This window comes from Macaca fascicularis, chromosome X (genome assembly GCF_037993035.2).
Source record: "Macaca fascicularis isolate 582-1 chromosome X, T2T-MFA8v1.1".
Classification (NCBI taxonomy): Eukaryota; Metazoa; Chordata; class Mammalia; order Primates; family Cercopithecidae; genus Macaca; species Macaca fascicularis.
In genome coordinates this window covers 110,256,286-110,268,666 of record NC_088395.1, presented here as the reverse complement: position 1 = coordinate 110,268,666, position 12,381 = coordinate 110,256,286, and the positions used below count along the sequence as shown (strand labels likewise).

At 37.0% G+C, this 12,381-nt stretch overlaps 1 protein-coding gene across 6 annotated transcripts in view; it reads left to right on the top strand.

The window, feature by feature from the left end:
• Positions 1-12,381, top strand: part of RAB9B (RAB9B, member RAS oncogene family) — an 86,074-nt gene that overhangs the window by 24,557 nt on the left and 49,136 nt on the right. The window contains exon 4 of one of the 6 annotated variants that reach the window (XM_074029596.1): positions 1,191-2,984. The exons of 4 other annotated variants lie outside the window; for them this stretch is intronic. The gene's annotated coding sequence lies outside the window, so the exon portion shown is untranslated. Of the gene's footprint in view, positions 1-1,190; positions 2,985-12,381 lie in introns of those variants that run through there. One more of the 6 variants, XM_074029597.1, reaches the window with a different exon arrangement.

Sequence of the window (12,381 nt, the reverse complement as noted above, 5' to 3'; positions counted from 1 at the left end):
TTTGATGCAGAATTGCTCCAAGTCTTCAATTCATAAAAAGCACAGTATCTGCCAAGTGCAATAGAGTGAAGTGCAATAAAATGAGATATGCCTGTTATTTATCACTATGTACTAGGTAGGCACCATTCTAAATTATATATCTATGTCCTCATTTAGTCCTCACAATACCCATGAGATAGGTAACATTATTTCCGTTTTACAGATGAGGAAATAGACCCAGAAAAGTTAAGTAACTTGCTCAAAATCACAGAGCTTTAAGGCAGAACTTTTGGCCAAAATGTATGTCTTACTGTCAATTTATGGCCACTGTACTAGCATATTGTCAGACTGCCTGGTGTCCTACATTCATAAGACTTGTTTCTGAAAGAATCTTGCAAACCAAAGATTGGTAAATTTTATTTCCATTATGGGAAAGTGGATGGAATCTGAAATAAAAACCAATATTTATTTCCTTATATTTGTGTACGGAAACTCTGGAAAGATAAACAATAAACTATTAGGCTGTGCTGTCCAATATGGTAGACACTAGTCATGCGTGGCTCTTGAGCACTTGACATGTGCCTAGTGAAACTGAGAAAGTGACGTTTTAATTTCAAAAAATTAAATTTAAATCACCACCTGTGGCTGCTAGCTACTGTATTGGACAGTGCCAATATAGAACATTTCATTATCAGAAATTTGTATTGGACAGTGCTGCTATAAAGAACAGGGGGAAATGGTGTATAGGAGCAAGGGTGAGAGTGAAATTTTTATGTATGCATATATTTTTACCTTTAATTTGGACTTCTGGATCATGTATATATATACATTATTTCTTCAATATTCTGATTAAAGTATTATCATTAGTGCTTAAGCAAGCATTACATATTGGAGAGAAACCACCATGATATTTCACGTGGAAACATATTTCTTTAAAAAAACAATTTTAACATTTATTTTAGATTCAGGGGATATATGTACAGGTTTGTTGCATGGGTATATTGCATGCTGTGGGGAAGATGTAATAACCCTCTCTTCTGACCTTTGCTAAGGCTAACCTGCCTGCCTATTTTGACCTGCATTTCCTTTTTCTCACTTTCCCTGACTTTGTACCTTGGCTACTAACACTGACCTCAGGCTCACTTTGTTTTGAAATATGACATGTTTGTGTATGCTTTCTCCCACCTAACTCTTGACACTTTCTTACACAGGAGTGCACACATGCTTCTGTCTTTACATATGCACAGCTGAAGGTGAGATGGTTTCTCTGCTCCACAGTTGGGAAGGGGGATTAGGCGGCAGAGAAGATGGAGAAGACAAAAGGGCTTGTGGACACCTGCAAGTCAATATTTCTTTGGTCAGGCAGTTACCACACGTGAGCGCTGGCTGCCAAGCAAAGACTATGGTTCACTGAAGAGAACCTGTCCCAACTAACAGGAGTGGCCACCCCTCTGTTTCAGCCAGTAATTGCCATGTGAGACTATGATGGCTGTCCGGATCTTCTGATTATTCAAGTAAAGCTGGAAATTTAGATTTGTGTTTGATCCCTCACATCTTTAAATGCAGGCAACTAATTAAAATTAAAAGAAAACCTTCTGTCGAACATTTTGCAATCTCCAAATTATTGAAATTTTTGAAAAGCAGCTGCTGTGTTTTTACATTAAGGGTAATTCTTACCATTTTTACTTTTTCACAATGGAAATAGATTTTTTTTCTGATTATAAAAACACATGTTCATTTTTAAACTTACCTATATTCACACTACCCCAAGAAACCACTTTTAAACTTTTGGTGTTTTTCCTTGTTGTTTTTCTACTTATTGGGTGGATGCCATGTGCACATCCCAATACACAGAAAATGTTGCATTTTTAATGTGAAAATTTTACAATAGTTGTTTACCCACATTAGTAGTTATGCATCTACATTACTATTTTTAATAGCTACAAGGTATTCCATTGTGTGGTTGATACTTTTTTTTTTTTTTTTTTTTTGAGACGGCATCTCGCTCTGTCTCCCAGGCTGGAGTGCAGTGGCATGATCTGGGCTCACTGCAAGCTCCGCCTCCTGGGTTCACACCATTCTCCTGCCTCAGCCTCCCAAGTAGCTGGGACTATAGGCGCCCGCCACCACGCCCGGCTAATTTTTTGTATTCTTCAGTAGAGACGGGGTTTCACTGTGTTAGCCAGGATGGTCTCGATCTCCTGACCTCATAATCTGCCCGCCTCGGCCTCCCAAAGTGCTGGGATTACAGGTGTGAGCCACCACGCCCGGCCTAGTTGATACATTATTAATCCAATTCTCTACTGATGGATATTTAGGCGTTTATAATTGTTCATTATTACAAACAATACTGGAATACACATTCATAACCACTTTTAAAAACATGTTCACTATATATAATGGAGGGAGAAATTTTATCATAGAAGTTTTGTTTTTCAGAGTAGGAAAACCTGGGATTCAGTACTAGGATCCATCTTAGTTCATACTTTTATAAAAGACGTGGAAGACAGAGAACATACCAATTTTGCAGTAGATTTGTTCAAGTAATCTATGCCAAGTCAGCAGTGGAAAATTGCAGAAACATGCAATGAGTGGTCAGGAAAGTGTAAGATGAACCTCAATGTGGAAAAGTATAGTAATACATTTAGAGAAACATGAGCCAAACTATATAAAGAGTATTATAAGATTATTACATAGCATTGCTTGCTGCCACACAAGAGAAATGATTCTGTCTCAATGGGTCAATTCTTAGATCATTTAATTATCTGTCATCAAAAATGTAGCAACCTTGACAGCAGTAATATATACTATAAATGTGCAACAGTAAGAATATTGAGCACTGAACTAAAAACCATATCTGAATTTAGACTGAGCTCAGCTGCTTACTGTGATTTTGAGAAAATTGATTAGCCCCTCTGTGTCTCAGTTTTCATATCTGTTTAATACTTTATTGTCATGGTGATTATGAAGACCCAATAAACTATACATAAATCTGTTTGCTTAAAGAATATGATCATATTTGTTAAAGCCTCTCAGGAAAGGTGGAAAAAATAGATACACTCTACCTATAGAGTGTTGAGCAGAAAAGTAAGGCAAGGCAAGATCTGACAAATTATGCCAGTAAATATGAAACAAGCCCTTTTCAGATTTAGAAAGTTTACTACATACATACACAGTGAAAGGAAGAGTAGCCAAAGGAACCAGCTCCCCGTGGTCCTGGTCCTACACACCAAGGTAGCCAAAACCAAACACAGGGGGCCATTGGAAGTTTGCATCTTGAGTTGTGGGACACCCTATTGCTGAGGAGCCAAAGCTATGCAGCAGTTAAGCAGTTTTATAACCTGCAGTTGTACCCCAAGGGGGCAAGACAGAAAAATTCATATCGTATCAAAACTCAGAAGGCAATGAGAAACTGTCTCATGACAGGCTCCTTGTAAATAAAAAGAAGAGTGGGAGGTGGCCTCAAGCATCCCATGTTCTCATGTTTTAGAAGAATCACAAGATGTTCTGCCAAGACTCAGATTAGCTGCAGTTCAAGTCTTTCCCCTGTGGCCTCCTGGACAAATTTGCATTTGCCCTGCATGGTCACTAAGGCACCAAAATGGAGTCATTCTCTTGCCCAGGACAAACATTTTTCTATTGCTTGAGCAAGGCTGAGAGGAGTTAACTAACTTGCCTTAGGTAGACAATGAGGGATGGGTCCCTGGAGAGCCCCTGACCCACAAGTCAGTGCCTCATCCCCACATAACACAAAAAACCGCCTGAGAAAAAAATCAAACTGCGGGCACCAGTAAGAGAACTAACATAGGTGGTTGTTCCTGGAGACATGCCCATAGCTACACAGATAGGAGAACCTCCAGCCCATTCAGATAAAAACTTACAAAAACTTCCGACTCACTCAGATAAAGAAAGAAAGCCTGACATAGAAATGCCTTTGTCCTTTATATAATCAACAGGCTCCCAGAAAAACGTTTCTTCTCCTTTTGTGGGCATGAATATGGTGGGTCCAGTGGACACTTTCCTTTCCTTTTTGGACTGTGAGCCTGGCCTCTACGAATCATCACTTCAACTGCTGATAGGTCCTGGGCCAAACTGAGTAGCCCCTGTGAATCATCACTTCAACTCCTGACTGGTCCCAGGTCAAGATTCCAGGCCAAACTGAATCACACTTTCTCCAACACAGCCCACAGACTAAACATATTCCTTCCCCTTCCCAATACATAAAAACCCCAGACCCTAGCCTCATAGTGGACAACCCATTTGTCTCCCCCTCTCCACTATGGAGAACTTTTTTCTTTCACTTATTAAACTTTCATTCCAACCTCACGCTTGTGTCCACACTCCATAATTCTCTTAGATGTGAGACACAAAACTTCAGATACTATCTCAAACAACAAAAGACTACTACATTGACAGGACTACAACATATTTTGGTGCACTGGCTGGGAAAGAAAAGGATTCATCTAAAGTGTGAGTAAGAGTGGACATTTAACTCTTTACTTTCATTTTGGAGATTTGTCCTTAGTTTTTTTTTTTTTTTTTTTTTTCCTCTCAAGAAACAAACAAAACACTGGGCCCCTGTCGGCCAATTAAAAAACTAATAGGGTGGCTTCCAGCCTTAAGACTCAGGACACAGGCTTACTGGAGAGGACTTTCTCAATCCCCATTCCTCTCAGTTGTTGGGAATGTTGACTCTGTTCCAATCCAGTTTCCTTTCACAGAAGGCTTAGCAGTCCCATGGGACTGGAAGGAGGTCCTGAGGCAACTGAAGGCTTCTGGCCAAGGCTACACCTTGGTGTTACCTGAAGGCCCCTGGACTAACTCCAGTCCCTGATATTCCATCGGGTGCCAGGGCCAGGACTTCCAGACTTTTCTATTGCATTTTCTTCCTTGCTTTTCTCGACTATCATGTCACCTATCCCTTCTTTGTATACAATGATGTGGGTGTTTTTACAACCTGGTGATACAGTCTTGTCGGATAAAGTCAGTCAGTGCTTTAGTAATCAGAAATGGAATTCAATGAATTATTGTCTCTTGGTTTCCTTGAAATGGGGAAATTCCAAGACCTGGATCTGGAGACCTATTTATCTCCCAATGATAACACTTAATGGGGTTAGACGAGGGGTTATTTCTCCCAGGACAATCATCCCCCCTTCATTTAAACTCTTTCTTTTCCCATGTGAAAAGCCAACATTGTCCAACAGAACTAGACAGGCTTTCTATGAAACAAGTTAATTTTCTTCTACTAAGAGACATGCTGTGGAGACATCCTATAAAGCCCCAGATGTCTCTTTTAAACTTTTGCCTGAAAAGAATTTAGTCAGAATTTTTGTCTAACATTTCAGACCTTATAGCACCACCTAGTGGGATGGAATTTTTCTCCTTGGGGAGCCTTGTCAACCCTTTGCCCGAAACCTCAAGTTTCCCAATTCTTTTCTCTCTTAAGTCCCTCTGTCAGTGATCAGTCCGCATACCCTATTTGTCAAGAAAATTCCACTTTCAATAGCCTGGAGGAAGCCATCCTGGCAAAACAGATTTTAGCCTTTTTACTGTCCCCATCAAAGGAAGGAGAGCTATTCAATCCTTATGTTCTCTTGGGGCACCTGTTCTACATCCAACTACATTGTGATTTAAACAAAAAAAAAAAGATTTTATATTTAGAAGTCAATTGGTCCCAGTCTCTGGGATTCCACTGTTTCACCGGGACCATAACAAGGGAAGCCAGAGATAGTATTTAGACACTACTTCCCTTAAAGATTCTTGCCCAACTCCAACTACAACATAATCTCTCCCAGACCCCTGGGGTACCTTGGAAGGCTTTTAGGCTGAGTGGGCCTAGGAAACCAGCAGGGTGGAAAACTAGGACCTTATACAGGTGAACATGACTAATGCTGCCAACTAGGTCCTCCAGATACATGGGTGAAGATCACACTTTCATCCATGGATGGAACCTACGATGGTTACCAAGACCCAGAGGACAGGGGAAGGAAGAGGAGAAGGAAGATGCCCTTTCTCTCTTTCTCTCCACCCTAGGTCACTCAGAAGGGAAAGAGAAGACTAAGGGATGCCTTTGTCTCCCCTGTCTTTCTAGATGGGTAACAAACCATCCACAGTCCACACTCCTCTCAAGTATATTCTGAAACACTGGAACTCCTTTGACCCTGAGACTCAGAAGAAAAAACAACTTATATTCTGTTACACAAGGGTGTGGTCATAAGATGACCAACTACAAGACAGGCAGGAGGCCTGGCCTCCTCAGAAAAGTGTTAATTTTAATACTATCCAACAACTAGATCTTTTCTACAGATGGGAGGACAAATGGTCCAAGGTTCCCTATATACAAACATTCTTTGCCCTGCAAGACAACCCAAATCTTTATAAGCATTGTAAAATTAACCCTGCCCTCTTGACAGCCATATCAGACAAAACTATAAAAGATAATTCCCCAAAGTCAGAGAGACAAATATAACTTCTAGGTGCCCTCCCTGCCCCACCTATCCAGGGCCCCAATAGCCATATCATCAGCTCCTCCAGTTTTGCCACCCAAGAAACCCCTAAATTCACTGTTACCTCTACAAGAAATGCCCAGCAGACATAGTACTACTAGGGTTCAAGTTCCCTTCTCATTACAGGACCTTAGACAAATAAAGAGGGACCTAGACAAGTTCTCTGATAACCCTGAGAGATATATAAAGGCTTTCCAAAATCTAACACAAGTATTTAATCTTACAAGGAGAGATAGTATACTACTCCTAAGCCAAACCCTAACTACTACCAAGAAACAGACAACCCTACAGACAACAGGAACATTCGGAGATGAACATGTCTCCCATAACCAGTCAAAAAAAGAACCCAGTCAAAAGGGTAAAGAGGTGAAAAAGAGACAGGATCCCAATTCCCAATAGGAAGAGAAACAGTGCCCCTTGAAAATCCTAATTAGAGCCCTAGTGACCCCATAGATGAATGAAAGAAAAAAAAAACAATTTCTATTGTGCATATTAAAAGACTTACAAAAAAACCAGAACCAAACATCTTAATTACTCTAAACTATCTATGTTAAATAAAAATACAGATAAAAATCCCTCAGCCTTTATGGAAGGGCTGAGAAAAGCTTTAATAAAACACACCTCCCTGTCTACCAATACAATAAAGTACAGATTTATTACTCAAACAGCCCCTAATATCATAAAGAAGTTACAGAAACAGACCCTGTCCAAAAATCTCTCTGATTTTTCTCACCCTCAAGTTAAAACTTTACTGCATATAAATAGCACTCTCCTCTGTGCCCCAACCAAAGATGTCTCAAAAAAAAAAAAAAAACACTGAAATTCTTCTTAATTTCTTCACTGAAAGAGAATATAAGGTCTCAAAATCTATAATTTAACTCTATCAAACTTCAGTAAAATACCTAGGTCTAGTCTTATCAGAATGGACCAGAACACCAGATGAGAAAAAAATTAAGCCCATTTCCTTTTTTTCCTTTCACAAAACTCTTAAACAATTAAGGGGATTCTCAGACATTACTGGATTTTACAAACTATGGGTATGTGGGTACGGTGAAATAACTCACCCTTTATACCACCTCATAAAAAAAACCTCAAACATCTAAAACTCACTCCCTAACTTGGGAACCTAAAACTCAAAAAACCTTAACCAGTTAAGAAAAAAAGCCTTACTTAAAATACCAGCCCTCAGTCTTCCAATACGGAAGATATTTAATCATTATATATCAAAAAGGAAGAGAATTACCCTGATACTTTTAACTAAGACTCAAGATCCAACTCAACAACCAGTGGACTACCTAAACAACAAACTTGACTTGATGACTAAAAGATGACCAACCTGCCTCCAGTTACAGCGGTGACTCTACTGGTGCCAGAGGCCACCAAGTTAAGAAGAATAACGGTTTACACCCCACACAATATAACAGGACTACTGTTCTTTAAAAGAATTCTAACAATCACCTTCTCAAATATCAAACTTTATTACTAGAAATATCTACAGTCCAATTGAAAATCTGCCCTTGCCTAAACCCAGTCACTTTCTCCCAAAAGAAACTAGAGAACCTGAACATAATTGTGAACAGGTAATGGTACAAACTGATAAAAAGAAATGATAAGAAACACTGTTTATATTCTCTGTAAAGATTTAATTACTAAAAAAGATTTTCTTTAAAAACACTCAACTTAATTAAAAAAAGATATCCAAACTACAGATATATTCAAAAGGCCTTTATGTTTTTTTCTTCATCAATCTTGTTTTTCTGGAAAAGGTTTTTTTCTCAGTTGACTGAATGACTTTTCTCCACTCTGTCTTGCCACTCTTGGTACATACATGAAAGGCCCTTAGATAACTTCTGATGGCCCAAGTCTCCTTGAGAAAACAGAAAAGGTGCTACAGATCCCATTTCTGGGAAAAATCTATATTTTCCTCATAGAAACCCTAGAATTAGAGACAGACAAATCCCTTTCAAAATCCGTTTTTGCCTTCCAGCTATGCCCCAGAAGCTACATCCTTTCCTAGCCGTATTCTTTTTCTTTTTTTTTTTTTTATTATTATTATACTTTAAGTTCTAGGGTACATTCTTAAAAGACTCCACCCTGAACTACTGAATCCTCTTCTGTTTGTGTAGTCATATATGTGTTATGTGTGTGATGTCTATATTTTAAAAAACTAATTGACTTTAAAAATAAACACTTGAATCAAACATTTTTTTAAAAAAATATAAAAACTATGGTACCTTTCAATTCACATAACTTTAATCTTTAAAGAACAAAAACAGCCTTAAAAATTAATGATAAAATACAAATGTCTTCAAAATGTAGATAGGTGGTCTAAATTATACAGGTAAAATACTAGATTTACTAAATGTTTTAAGGTTGTAAACTACTTTGGCCTTTAAGAACTGTTCAACTTCCCTACCTTACAGTGGGTAAGGCCTGGGAACATATAGAAATAGCCACTGCCCTAACTATACTAGAAAAAGTCAAACTTTGTCTACACTTAGGATATAATTAAAACAACTTATCAGATTTTACATTAAAGTTAAAAATTACTAAAACTTACCATTAAAACATATAATTGAGAGTACTGAAAATGGATTTACATACAAAGTACATAAACGCAGTAAAATGTGTTTTAGTAAATAATTACAAAAAGACATAGAAATATACATTTTGCCTAAAAATAAAAGATTGTCTTAAATTACATAAAATAAAACAAAAGGTTTAAACAAATTGTGGAAAAACTATAAAAATTAATCTTACCAAAAAACTGTGTAAACACATTGACTAAATTCAAAAAGATATTAAATGGATTTTTCTGTAAATTAAACATTGAAATAAAAACACAACAAAATACTCTTAAAACACTAATCTACTCTTTAACTAAATTTGTAAAAAATTATAAAAGTTTTGTAAAAATCTCACCTCATAGTCAAACTGGTTAAGATTAAGTAAAATTATCCATAAAATTTCATTAAAAATTGGGATTAACCTTAATAATAGACTAGTACAAAAATAAAATTAACTTTCTCTCTTGAACAGGATTCTCATGTAATAATAAAGACTAACAAAAGATTTTTGCTTTTTCAAATATTTGAGTCATTTTAACAAAATAAGTAACTTATAATAATCTAAAATTCTATTTTATAATATCAAATGTTTTAAAACTCTAACATATTCAACAAACTTCCCAAAATCAAACTTCAGTTTCAAGACTGTCTTTCCTAACCTCTAACTTTTAGGGCACCTAGAACATCAAAAGAAATATAAACAAGATATTTAACATATTTAAGTAGGTGGGATTGCAAAAATGATATTTAATCTTCTTCAGATTATATTTCGATCAATAATATTAATATATGTTCCAAAATTGTATAAAATATCTAAGATTCTAGTGTATGAATATATGCTATCAATTATAATTAAGGTTATTATAATACAATATTATAAATCAGAAATAACCAAATTTCTTTGTCCAAAACCATGAGATATGTCTAGGATTCTAGTGTCTTAACTGTGACCACCCTAAACATTTTACAAACAGTTGTCTTGTTTTAATCCTCTTCAAAACATAATTTATAATCAACTATAAGACTTTAACAAATTCTCTCAAATACAGGTTTCTAATAACAGGAAAACATATGGAACTCATAAAAAACTTAAAACATTTACAAATATCAAACAGAACAAAAGTTAACAAAATAAACCGAACTAATAAAAAACTGAAACAATGTTTTTAACTTTTACTTAGAACGTTAAAACAACTAAGCAAAACATACTCTTATAAACAAAATTTAGAACATATTTATTTCTCTTTGCCTCGTTCCTCTAGAATTCAGAAACTAATTATGAATACTCTTAACTTACAACAATATACTTATTTACATCAATACAACAAATCCATTTTATTTTACAACAGGACACAATTTTTAAAACTGGTTATTTTACAAGACTTTGACTGGAAAGATATATTTCCCTTTAAAAAATCAAACTGGATTCACAAAACCAATAAAAGCCCTTTAAAAAACTGGCCTCATACGTTGTCTACACAGTCCCCATACAGGGTTCCTAACCTGTGGTAATAAAAAAGATGTCACTTTCTAACAGGCGCAAGAACCCCATGTTCTTGGGACCTCAAGAAGAAAAGTGTTTACCCAACTCATAAATATTGAAAGATACAAACCCAAGACTAGACTCAACTTTAAAAGGTCTTATCTAAAATTCCTCGTGTAACAAAATTCCATCAAAGCCAATTTTGATTTTAAAAGTCTATATAAAGATAATTATTCTGTGCTGGGTGTGGTGGCTCATGCCTGTAATCCTAGCATTTTGGGAGGCCAAGGCGGGCGGATTGCCTGAGCTCAGGAGTTCGAGACCAGCCTGGGTAACACGGTGAAACCCCACCTCTATTAAAATACGAAAAATTAGCCGGGTGTGGCAGCGTGCGCCTGTAGTCCCAAATACTCGGAAGGCTGAGGAAGGAGAATTGCTTGAACTTGGGAGGCAGAGGTTTCAGTGAGCTGAAATCGCGCCACTCCACTCCAGCCTGGACAACAGAGAGATATTCCATGTCCAAAAAAAAAAAAAGTATATGTGTGTGTGTGTGTGTGTATAATTCTTACTACTCTTTATACAAATAATAAAACCAAATATAAGACTAAAGTTTATTTTACAAACAACTCAATTCTATACTATCATGATTTATTTTTAACAAAAATGAGGACTAAAGAGAAAGAAATTATGTTTCATATTTTATCATACATTTGTCATTAAATTCTAATAGTTATTTTTAAGTTTTTGCCTACATTTTAAACTAACCCTACTTATTCCTGTGAACCAACCAACGATCTCCAACTATAACTTAAAAAAACAAAAAATAATAAATAATATAAAAACTAAAACAATACTTGTCTAACTCTAGACAAGTATCTTACAAATCCTACCAAATAATGAAAATAAATAGCATGCCCATAACCCAGAGGTTTCTTTATTTAGAAAAATAAGACCAAAGAAACTAACAAAACACAAATACACTCAAATCTTAACAGATATAATTATAACCACCAATTGGCCAGACGGGGTGCCTCACGCCTGTAATCCCAGCACTTTGGGAGGCCGAGGCAGGCGAATCACGAGGTCAGGAGATCGAGACCATCCTGGCTAACATGGTGAAACCCAGTCTCTACTAAAAGTACAAAACAAAATTAGCCGGGCGTGGTGGCAGGCGCCTGTAGTCCCAGCTGCTCTGGATTCTGAGGCAGGAGAATGGCGTGAACCCGGGAGGCGGAGCTTGCAGTGAGCCGGGATTGCACCACTGCACTCCAGCCTGGGCGACAGAGAGAGACTCCGTCTCAACAGCAACAACAACAACAACAACAACAACAAATATATATATATATATAACTACCAATTGTCAGGACATGTCAACAGCCTCAAGGTTTTTAAACTGTAAGGACAGTTTAAACTGTCTCATTTTAATACACGTCCTCTAATAACCCAAATTATTTCTTTTTACCTAAAAACTATCAAACTCCAAATAATAATACAAATGAAACCACACATAAACACCCCTTTCTTCTAAGAACCCTTAAACCAGCCCCAAGAAAAATCCTAACTACTGTTCCCTACACAACACCCCTCTCCAACAAAAAGTAGCCAAAATAATTAACACTCACTCTCCCTAACAACAGTTAAGGTCTCCACTCCTGAGAGAGGACTGAGAGAAGTTAACTAACTTGCCTTAGATAAACAACAAGAAAAGGGTCCCTAGAGAGCCCCTGACCGACAGGTCAGTGCCCCATCCTCACATAACACAAAACAGCAGTCAAAAAAAAAAAAAATACGGACACCAATAAGAGAACTAACATAGAAGATTGTGCCTGGAGACATACTCACGGCT